Here is a 9,784-nt window from a genome sequence, read left to right on the forward strand (position 1 = left end):
GACGCAGGTGGGGGTTATTGCGTGATAACTGTCCGGTGATTTACACCACGTGACGTAAAGTAGCCAATAAAATCGCGCGAAAATTAATGGGTGCATTATAACATCTCATATCCAACGCTCACTCGTGGAATAATTGTATCTTGCTTCTCAAGCCAAAATACTACGACCCAACCCTCCCACGCGCCCGAGATTTTGTGAAACTCAAGAAGAGTTGCATATATTATAAAAAGGGATTAGTGAGGGAAATCGTAAGAGGGAAGGCTTGAATGACAGCGAACCATTCCCTAGATGAGCGCAGATGACTTAAATAATGAAAGATGAGGCTATTGGCTACAAACATTAGACTGGATAACTTGTAAAATTCGTTCGTTCAAGGCACGATGATTAAAGTTGATCTATTGACTTCCCTTTTCCTAGAAGTTAGTGACAGTCATTTAGCGTTTATGTTGTCTACAGGGTTTTCAATTAATTATAAACTATCACAATTCTTCTTTTTTCAAACAGCTGGGCTGGCCAGTCTATCATAAACTAATTTCAAAGGTTCTTATTGACAAATATGTTACAATATGAAAATTAACAAAAAGTGAATAAAATAGAATAGTGGGAAGGAATAGAGAACAGTCGACATTGTATGTAGATTTGTGTGGGGAAAAGTGAGTGAAAACGTTAATGAATGGGCGTGGTTCAAAGGGGGATAAACGTCGAGATCGTAAACCCTTTAAGGGGGCTCATATCTGCGCTATTTAGAGATAGTAAAAAAGTATAAAATCCGGTAGAGATATGAGTACTCCAGTCAAGGGCACAAGACAATAAGGCTCGAGACATCCAAGAGTATTAGACTTGTTACCATGGAAAATTGCGTTTAGGTATCGTAATTTGAGATTATAATGTTTTTCAGACCGGGCCTGATCACAAGATCATACCACTATTAACAACAACTAGTTTTATTTGCATGACCATAAGCATATACAGAATAGAAAATATTTTCACCGGCGCGACGAAAATCTTCAGACATGAGAAAGATTTGTTTAACAATAAAGCCATTGCCCTTATACTTTGAAGATATAAGGAGTAATTGATTATTTTCTGATTGATAGCTGTAATAAGAGAAAACCTACCAAGTTCAGCTGTTTATACTACATTGATTACTTCCATAATGAAACGTGCATTACGTACTTAAATTATAAACATCTATTGCCTATATTATACTATAATACAACCTAAAGAAAAGGCATAATTTTTATCACTTAGGAATGAGTACTGCCTTAAAGGTTATTTTCCCTGAAACTATGTGCATAAAATAAAAATTTAACTTGCTTAAGTGAAAAGGATATCCGAAACCAAAGTATGAAGGATACAATATATGATACTGTACTCCTTACTGGTCCGAATGAATTTATATTTAAAAATGCATTTTTAAGTATATTTATAAACTATTCATATACATTATTACATAATATTAAAGGATCACTCTGTGTGACTAGATATTTGAGTATATTACGTATGACCACGTTCAAGGAAATCAATAAAATATAAATTATATTGTGAATCAGTTGGGGGAGAATCACACGGTTTTGTTTGTCAATGTGATAAAAATAATTGTAAAATCTAAAGTCTTTATTCCCCTTTGTTTGATACTTAAACCTCAAATATTTTTTTTCTCTTCTGCTAGACAATAACTGTGGTGAACCTCAATTGAAACTCAAGTTATGTCCAGTGGCGTATTGTCTCATTGCCGAGAAACTAAAGGGAACCCTTCTCGGCGTCGAATAATTTAGCCAGGCCTTACATTGTACATCGTGATAATCGCCTTTTGTCTTGTATGGATTTCTGCAATTTACTCTGTTAAACGATGAGTACACTCCATTTGAATAATCGAAGTATTCAGTGTTCAATCAGTTCAAAGTCTATAGAGGTGAATGGTGTTAAAGCCCGAAAAACTTCAAAGTCAAACAAAGATACCAAGATTTCAAAGACCGTGTACAATCTTTTGCTTTGTGCTCAGACATTAAGCGCGAACTAAGTAACTGAAACGTTGCTATTTGTCAGCTCCGGTCACAAAAACTATTGCGTTTTACACAGAGTCAAGAGAAACAGAACATACAACAGAGAACTTAGTCGGGCTTCACAGCCATTACCCTCTATTGACTAAGTTCTGGTGAAAGAGAGAATCGCAGTCGTCCTAATATTTGTTAGCCTAAATATTTGTACGCTCAATTCTAAAAGGTAGAGACTAACTCATTAACATTGTACTAACCATTTAAACTCTTCTCCTAAGCGATTAACTCGAAGAAACTCGACATATTCATGGTCATACATGGATTGCATTCAACACTAGCGGTATCGAAAAGGTAAGCCATGCTCATGGAAATCTCAGTGGACTGTATTTTGTCTGTTAAATAACTCTATGCTATGCGCAGATAACGATCAATGCTTAAGAATTTGTTTAGACCAAATAGAGCGTATGCACACACGTGTCCAGCAGCCATTCAAATTTATTGGAACCAAAGAAAGTGTTTACATAAGAAAAGCCCGTACACCAGGTCAACAGTAGTCTTTAAGCTGTCAGCGGGCACACCCAGTAATACATGATGCATTCCACGCTTTGCGAGCCAATGCCATGATGTCCATAACACTTACAGTAGTAATATAAATGACCGTTTTTGGGGTTTAATTCAGTTGAAAGCAAATACTGTTGAGCGAAGTCCGTTGAGCATGTCGCGCCCACTATGTTTTTGCCCTGTGAAGAAAAGAGAAATTTTCTTTCATACATTAAGTCAACGGAAAGGACACATCGCGGATCAACTTTATTTGCCTTCTTCAAATACGCTCACAAGCTAACACACACGCTTGGTTCTATTCCAATTGATGGACTGGACTGGTTTACAATAGGCCACGTTCGATATATTAGTATTCTAACGCGGCTCCGAGGCTTTCAAAACAAACTCCTTTATTTGTTCGTGTTTGGTGGTGTATCCACGTCTCTGAAAGGAATTGAGGGACAAAAGCAAAAAAAAAAAAAAAAAAAAAGAAAAATTGCAATTTTTTTTTTTTCTGAAAGCCATGCTAGAACATTGATAAATCGAACGGGGCCTATTCTGTCCATTACACGAGCCATTAAGGCACCCATTACCTAAGATGAAGCAGGCTGATAAATTCGATTTCAGTACGATTTCACTACGTATACGTGGCCATTCAAAAGAAAGCTAGTTTTACTTTTTACTGTCTATTGTGCTATGGCTAACAAAGTGACGTTACACTTTTAGATCCCTGTATGACTCGGCATCCAGTGTATAACAAATCAAATAAAAGCTATTGAGCAGTACGTTTAGAATACTTTATTGAAAGGCGTTAATTTTCTCCCTGCATAAAATACACATGTTTGACCATTTAAACAAAAGCTATTGAGAATAACGTTTATGTGGTACTTTTACTGTGAAGCTCGACAAGGTGTTTTCGTGACATGCCAACGAAAGCCTTTAGTGTTGATAATTCACGTGAAAGCAATTTTACGAGGAATGGACCATATTCTTATTTTCGGTATTGGACTTGAACTAGCTTGCAATGGAGGCTAATGCGGGGGAATATCATTAAAAAGGGATAAATGCTATTTGCATTTGAAAAGACTCCTCGCATTGGCCTCAGTTGCAAGCTACATTGTAACTTCAGTCCAATAGCGAGAATACGAATATTGTCTATTCCAATTGATACCGTTGGTTTTTAATATGTTGACAAGGGGATTTTTACCTGGACATGTAAAAGAAAGTAGTGTTTTAACTAATTGTGACCCGATTCGTTTCGGAATCATCGTTTGACAGCATTGAGTATACTTACGCTGGTTTCTTCCACTGTTACACTAACTGAAGCTGCACGACTGTTGCTTATTACTTTTTGTTGGCTTCCTTTGTGTGTTTTGTTCTTGTATACACACTGAGAAAAGTCTCCTGTTCCTTGGGAACCCTGTGGTCCAGTTGGACCTTGAGCTCCCTGTGAGCCGTTAAACCCCTGGGGCCCATGATGCCCTGGGGTCCCTGAGTTCCATTGAATCCTGGAGGTCCAGCAGGACCTATCGGTTCCTGAGAGCCGTTGAAACCGGGAAGACCGACTGGGCCCTGGAGCTTACTCACGTTGTCTACCTGCAAGAGAGATGGTTACAACATGTAATAGGCCTGTAGTCAATAATACCTCAGGGTTCAGTTGTTCTAGGTCAGGGTAGATAACGCTACTCAACGGAAAAATCGCTATTTAGCAGACAATTGTTGATGAAACAAAGTAGCTATCCGGCATTGGATGGTAAATCATATATTGGATATTGGTTATCCACTCTTCGAACAACTGGGCCCAGCTGTTTGCATATACTGAAAGATGGTTACTTCAATTTGATTTTACCTTTATGGAAAGTGTCCTGTTAGTTTCCTCTAAAACTGCCCTCAGAGCGTTGTCTTCTTGATCGAGTCGGTGCGTTGAATTTTTAAGCTGTTTGAGAAAATAACAAATGGGAATTTTCAAATTGTTACGAATATAAACTTACAAAAACCTTTGTCATATCCTACCGAGTCTAAACAGTTACATCATTTCTTTCCACAAGGCGGCTGTAAACAGGCTACCCACATCCGGTACTAAAATTATCATAGTCCTCTTCTTGCTGAAACCTGCTTGGTCAAACACCACCTGAGGCCGGCAAGATAGGGCGAAATGGACTGTTAAATGGCCTGTTAAATGGACTTAAATGCAGGGTCGTGGAATCCACAAATTAAATTTCATTAATGTTGGGCATTTGAGGCCTAACCCCTTTGTCAACTTTAGAAAAACGTAGTGCAGGGGTGTTTGGGAATTGTATGGAAAACTTACAAAATTTCTCAGACTAAAAAAAAAATATAAGGAAGTGACGCCTTCTGACTCATTGTTTATTCGTTTTGAATAGAGTATCATGTTAACACGTTTTGACGTATGATTGAATGTTTTTGGGTTGGTTTTATGAACGAAATTATAGAAAACTGAAAATGCTTTATACCCTTACTGGGGGCTCGAGTTAGATCAACTTTGGAGTTTTTCTAATATTACTCTCATTTTTTGCTCTTTGTTATCTTTCTCTCAGAAAGGATTTTATTCTGTACACCATCCGAAATTCACTTTTACTACCCTTTTTAACTAATGACTCTTCAGCTATCTCCTTTTCAGTTCAAAAGTTAAGCAATAGAACCCTTTTTCCGTGTTTACATGGCATCATCTAAACACGAGGAGGGTTCGGAGAATTCGAGACAGTTTAGGCTCGATTTCCGCCGCTTTCTCGAGGGAGGAGCGCGGGCTCTTTTCCCGAACAGCGGCTGGTAATCGAGCCTAGAGACTCTTATGCAAACTCTGGACGTAGTCGAGGGTTTGCATAACTTTCGAGAATTCTCCCAACCCCCGAGTGTTTAGATGAGGTTATGTGAACAGGGAAAAAGTGTTGTATTGCTTTTATAAAATAATTCTCAAAAATACGCGCGAAGCTAAAACGTCACAACCGTGTTTACATACTCTCATCTAAACACACCTATCGTGCTATCGACCCATGAGAGCGCGCGTAGTAGCTCAGTTATTTTATAAAGTGTACCATATCACTTTACCTCCTTTTTCGTGTTGGAGATGGTCAAAGACACCTCACTCTTTGTCATGTTTGCGCTTTGTTCTAAAGTGGTCAAACCATTAACAACCTGTTGAGACAGATATGGGAGACAGTCTTTGAAATCGACGGCTTTTTATCCAAGAAATAAAAAGCTGCAGAACAAAGAAATAAGTTAAATGTCTTGTAGCAAATAGTACTTTAAGGACATCGCGCCCAAAATGTTGCCATGAACAGATTTTTTAAAATCTTATCATGAAGTAAGGGAAAGATCGACTTTTGTCAAAAAGCCAAAAAAATGGGCGGTCACGGAGCTCATTTTCGAGTTAAGGCCTGTTGAATACCATTCAATTGAGAGGTTTTCGTTATTTTAAGACGATGTTGGTTTAAAACTATCCGCCATTAAAAAGCTGCATTAGTGATGACATTTGGAATAGGTAAACGTACTCAATTCAACACAAATAAGTATATCACGTATATTGATTCCACCTACTGGGGAAGGGTAAGCCCGAAATGTTTAGTTTCCCAGCAACTGTTTGACACTTTTAAGAGCTTTTTGAGCCTCATATTTAATTTATTGCATAGTGTCACGCATCTTATGAGTTTTTTGCTCATTCCTACTGACTATCAGGGACGGTGTCCACTTTTGATTGTGCGCACACGTTCTGCGCATCGCGCAAGGCATGGTATAACCGCCACGCACGCGCTAGGGTTGGCATTGACGTAATCAACTACGCTACCAAGCACGCCAAAAAATGAATGCAAAATTTTTCTGTGACGAAATCAAATTTAATGAACATATACTAAAACCAGGAATACCAGAATATCAGTGTATCGCTAACCACTAACTATTTGGGGCTTCCTGCTGAAAAATTACACTAATTAAAATTCAACTGTAAACATGTACCTGCAGATGGCGTGGTGCGCGCGCAAGGCAAGTGGGAGAGACACAAATGTTTCACCTACTGACAAGGTGACAGTTGAAAATGTAACGGGCCCAGTAAAAGTTTTCAAAAAAGATGAATAACTTTTACAAATGGGTGGTTATCCCTACATTTTATCCCATGAAATGGAAGTAACAAGCCTATTCGACATGTGATTAGTTTCTGGTTGTGCGAAAAGGTCATTTAGACTGTATCTTAGCTGAACCAGAGGAAGGCTGTCAGAAAGGCTAAAAGCGCTGTTCCAACAGTTTTGTTATTAAAAACATACCAGAGGTGGTTTTTATGTTACCATTTACCATGTAGTTTTAAGATCTTTATAACTGTGTTTGTAATTCGTCTTCAAACCAAAACCAAAGCAGTTACATGTTACCAATTTATTAGCAGGCTGCATTACTCAATTGACGAAATCAACCAGTTTAAGAAGAAAAATACGACGAGTGTTAGCAATATTTGAAAGATTTCGAAGCCAAGTCACAAATTAGTTACTGGTTGTTTTGCTCGTGATTGGATCGTTTGCTTACAAAAGCAGAACAATTGCCGAAGCTCTTGTGACTGTCTAGTCGAAATGAAAACCTTTGTCTGTTGTCCATATCTCAAAAAATGTGAAAAATGCATTTCTGAAACTTTTAATAAGCAGAAGTGATTCGAACCTAACTTCTTTTTTGATATTAACAAAAGCAATCAAGCAAGGTAAAAATTGAATTACTAGTAATGATTTACATTTGTCTGAAATCTTTGAAAGGAAGACTTTGAGCTGTCGCCCGATTTCCTCGTTTCATTCAAGTTAGACCAGATAGTCTCCAGATCGATTTTAACCTGTCGACAGGAAAAGACACAGAGCGATTTGTTACGGTAAATTGGTTGAAACCAGGAGTAGATATTTTAGGTAGTTTCCTAATGTTTATCGTCTTTATGTGGTCACTTGCTTCTAAAGTATTAGTGTTGGTGGCCGAGGGACGTATCGGCTACACAAGCCACAGCCATAACCATAGCCATAGTAAATATATAAGGGTGAATGTATGAACTCCTAGCCCAAGCCCGAGTCCCAGTCCTTTTTCTAGTCCTCGTCATGGTCACAGTCATAGTCAAAGTCATACCCTCACTGATAGTCATACAAATGCAGTTAAAGTTTTATATAGTCATGGTCATGGTCAAGGTTATGGTCATGGTCATAGCCAAACCAAAACAAACAAATAACAACAAGAAAAACAAATACGGAAAAAAGTTAGTTTTCTATTTTCTCCTGCATTGATAGTTGTTATTTTACCAAACCAATTCTCAAAATGTTCTTCATCAGTCTTACGTGTTTATTGTTTTGAAATTCAGGAAACACCCAAGTGCTCGAAAAGTACCATACACATGTACTGGTGGTACAAATAGACCGTCGTAATTTTAATATCACACCTTCTAGTAACGTGTTGGTAAAAAGTCTACATTCACTTAGATAGCTTGCAATTGGTATATAAATTTGGCAAACGTCTCCTGAAGCCTACCACTGATTGCGAAAATTCCACGCTTGATATGTTTCTGAATATACCATCCGTTAAATTCTTTAAGCTCTGCCGTACATGTCCAAAATCGTCGTTAACCTGAAAAGGGAAAAAACAAAAACAAATGAAATAACTCGATCGTCGTGAGGTCTTCCAGGTACCTCGGTCTATTGGAACGAGGGACGTAACAGAAAATTAACTCTAACGATACGTAGAAATAATCATATAGAAAGAAAAATATTCACATGGCGCGAAAACACATGAATGCACAGATATAAAATTATTCCTAAAAGCGAGCAGACTTTCGAGAGTAAATTAATTTCAACTATTTTAAAGCAATGTACAACACTATCCAATTGACAGTTAAGCAAGGTGAAAACTGACATTATACGCGATATTAAAGTACCTTGTTAGTTAAGTTATCTGTTCTTTCCGCTGTCGTATTCACTACTTTCCATATGTTACTGAAGTGATTGGAGCTGGAGTTCTTAAACCTATCGGCCTTTTCTCTAACCTTATCTAGTTCACGATGGGTGGACGCCAGGCGTACTGTAGGATTTTGGATTTTCTCCTCCTACAGTTTTTGCAAGCGGGTTAGGTTAGTGGCATGATATAGTGACTTCTGTACGGAGTTTTCACTACTTCTATAAAGTAGTAAAAATGATATTGGACCTCCAGATCCAAGCGGAGAAAATACGTAATCAGCTAAACTAATTAACACTTTACACCGTTTACACCAGCAAATCGTACAGTACTTTTAAACTAAGCTAAAACAATCAGAAAAAAAAATCAGCGGCAGAGTACTGGAAATTAGGATCAATTTTATACCAGGTACAAACAATAAAACACCCGTGGTTCTACAACTGGGAAGGGAGATACATGTAGGCCCCTAGATATAAATAACTTCATTCGGACAAAACGGAGGTGTTTTCCAATATATTGCTGTAACGACAGAGGTCGAGTTACTTGTCAAGTTACATATAAATGAAAACAGCTTCGGATTGGCAGCCAAAGAATAGCAAAGATTGACTGCAGAGAGTGATGGTCTGTATTTTGTTACAAATTATTAACCTCAATGGTACGTGTTTGTCATAAGTTAACATGGCTCAATGAAGTTTACATGCTAAATTTAGGTCAAATTTAGGTTTGAAAAAGGTAAATCAAAAACCCCAGCACCGCAAAAAATTTCGTTTCACCGAACACCGCAGCGTGAAAAACACAAACATCGCACACCGTAGGGTTTGAGATCACCGCAGCACCGCAAGTTGATATTTTATTCACCGCATCACCGCATTAAAAGAACATCAATACCGCAACCCCGCAAATCCCGATGTCCCCCTCATTAAATTGTACAGTCAAATTGTACCACTAAAATCTAGAATAAAACGCGTTGATTTTACTTGCAGACTATTAGACGAGTTTGCGGACCCGGATCTGCACGTAAGACCTCCGGTATCGACTATAGAGCAGAATAGTATTTATTTGTTGCTATTTAAATATAGCAACTCACAACACCACGACGTCAGCTCGAGGATGTGTTTCAAGTACTTGTCTGTGTGTTAACGAATGCTCCCCTGCACCCATGCAGAGTTGTTGTTGTTTTTTCTTTGTTGCTTTTCTTTTTTTTTTGCGACGCAGCTCAGTGAATCATGAGGGTCACTTTTCGGTACCATTGGTTTACCTTCCAAAACCTGGTCAGTTAACGCTGCAGACTAATCATAAATGGAATCTCTTATGCAAATAGT

This window comes from Orbicella faveolata, unplaced genomic scaffold (assembly GCF_042242905.1).
Source record: "Orbicella faveolata isolate gen_17 unplaced genomic scaffold, um_ofav_v1 contig_24, whole genome shotgun sequence".
NCBI lineage: Eukaryota > Metazoa > Cnidaria > Anthozoa > Scleractinia > Merulinidae > Orbicella > Orbicella faveolata.